A 2,578-nucleotide genomic window follows, 5' to 3' on the forward strand; every position below is an offset into this window, starting at 1 on the left:
TCATTACCTATGGAATTTCCCGCCAGCGAGGAGCTTGAATTCACAACCTTGAGATTCAGTGTTCAAGAGTCACAGAAGAGGTCGGCCTGGTCTTCAGTTTGCCAACGATAAGCTCCGGCAGTGCTCCTCTGTAAAGCAGATTGTTCGGATGGGTTATGTGGGACGGCACTTCGATACTAAGATCGTTTGCAGCACACGCATGGTTTCCCCCCTTCACGCAAGAAACATAGACGAAGGAAGCTCTCTTGTCTTGGGCTGCTGACTCCCGGATTTTAAGCGCTCTGGGTGCCAGCTAAGTCTCTAACAACCACACTATAAAGACAGAAATTACACTTTGCTCACGTCACGCATGGAATGGCGAGGCTACTTGTTCCAATATTATCTAGTCACACCTCATATGGTGCCGATTCCTGGTTTTCATTTAAGAAAGAGCACTGCAAACACCGTAAACAGTGCAAAACATGTGATGAAAGAAGTCTTTTCCCCCCTTTGTCTAAAGCAGAACACAGCGGAGTCATGCCGAGGGTTGTGAGATCAAGATTTCAGTGGAGCACTGTCGTCTACGTCTTTAGCTACATGAGTTGGACATCCTCTTGTACACGGAAAACAGATTGAGATCCTCTGACATGAAAAGTGCCAGATAAAAGCCATTTCTCATCCTTTCTCTTAGTGGTGGAGCTATCGTATGTAAATGTGGCAACTTGCAAGGCGAGCAGGCTCGGTGCACACCGAACGCAGATGTCTCAGAGCAGTTGAGATGTGTCCAAGTGGCTGTCAAAGGACGGCCCTTTGCCGGCGCCGTGGCTTAGTTGGCTAAAGCGCCTGTCTAGTAAACAGGAGATCCTGGGTCCGATTCCCAGCGGTGCCTTTCTTCCTGTCTTACTGTACAGAATTTATCCTTACGGGCAAATCCCATGCCTTTTAATTCAGGTGAATGCAAGTGTTCGTTTCCTTTCTGGAACAACTTGTTTTGAAAGAAATCTATACAGCTTGCGAAAGATGAAACACAAATCTTGCTTATCAGTGAAGAAGAGGTACTCCCAGCAGGCCAGCTAATACCAGCAGTGTTTTTTTTTCACCCTAACCCAGAGAATGGAGAAAAGCGAGGCGCCTGTGGCTCTGCAGTGTAATCAGTTCGCGAGTTCGGCGTTTAGCTGAAAGAGTGGTAAATGCAGCTCGCCCCAGCCCGTCCTTATTCTTTTAAAGAGGATAAAAAATTAACTTCGCCGCCATTACTACCAGCTTTAAAAGACTGCTACGGGCACGGAAAAAAACACACTACAGATGACTTTTCTGGAACCGAAGCAGAGATTCCTTTTCGAACCAACTGATGAAGCTCAGCCAGTGAATACTGTTAACAGAATGTGAAAGCACGATCAACTTTCTAACTGCAACCACAGGAAAAACAGCAAGAAGCAGGCTCCATTCCCCATTTAAATCTGTCGTGCGAGGGATGCTTCTTGAACGCATGAAGTAAATGCCACGATCGCTTTTGAACTTGGACAAAGTACTTCCAAAGGAGCGCTATGCGCAAAGATTTAACAAGCTCAACCCCCGCCAACGATTCGGAGTGAAGAAGCAGAACATTCAAGTTTTACAGACAGAAGCGGCACACCAGCACAGCCAACATTAAAACGGAGGGCACACTACGATTTGCATTGACACAAAAGTGATCTGGGCAGACGTCGTTCCCTGCATAACGCAAAAAGTGGCAAAGCGCTTTTGGGGTGAGAGGACGCAAGAAGGTTTTTGTTTTGTGCCTTGATGTCAAGCTGAGAAAGTATCTTTAAACACTTTGCTTAGTTTCTCGAGAGACTGCCAAAAGGCAGTTCCCTCCCTTTCATCTGAAGTCAGCTGAAAGGAGGTGGCGACAGAAGCACCTGGCAGCGGTGGGATTCGAACCCACGACCCCGAAGAGTCTGGAGCCTTCATCCAGCGCCTTAGACCGCTCGGCCACGCTACCCGCTGTGCGTTGTCTCTTTGTCTCGTTACTTGCTCGGAGGAGGTCGGGTGGGTTTTGCTCTTGTCACCCGACTTAGTGGCGTTATGACCGTGGAACCGACTGCACCTGCTTTTTCTGAGATGCTTCCCCTCTCATGGCGAGATCTCGACTTCTTTAACACCTCTGGATAAAGATCTTCTGTGGAGCAGGTTTCAGACCTCTGCGTACAGCACCCTTGATGTCATTTTATCTTTACAGCAGCCGCATCCGGAAAGTTGTGTCTTTTACGTTTTATTTGAACAACAAAACTACATACAATACAAACAAGAGCACATATAACGTATCAAGAACATCGTCAGGGGCACATGCTATAATACAATTACACTTTATGAAAAACGATTACACAAGGTAAATAAAGATAAGGTCCGCACAGCTTGTTCTTACATTTCGAAAGAGTCCGTAAATACCCCTTTACGTCTATTTTGAACTGTTCAAACGTAGGACTCTTCCCAGACCATTTCACTTTATACCACATTCCTAAACGAGGATGCATCTCCTGTTTTAGAACTATTTTGGCCATGTGGCTTATACAACACACCCACAGTATTCTAATGGTGGACTGCAGATCTGTGCTAT

At 46.4% G+C, this 2,578-nt stretch overlaps 1 non-coding gene across 1 annotated transcript; it reads left to right on the forward strand.

Moving 5' to 3' along the window:
* The first annotated feature begins 794 nt into the window (after positions 1-794).
* trnat-agu (transfer RNA threonine (anticodon AGU)) lies at positions 795-868 on the forward strand. The gene has a single exon. It is a non-coding gene; the product is annotated as a tRNA-Thr (tRNA).
* The last annotated feature ends 1,710 nt before the right edge of the window (positions 869-2,578 follow it).

The sequence above is a fragment of the Atractosteus spatula genome (assembly GCF_055471065.1).
Source record: "Atractosteus spatula isolate fAtrSpa1 chromosome 10 unlocalized genomic scaffold, fAtrSpa1.hap1 SUPER_10_unloc_6, whole genome shotgun sequence".
NCBI lineage: Eukaryota > Metazoa > Chordata > Actinopteri > Semionotiformes > Lepisosteidae > Atractosteus > Atractosteus spatula.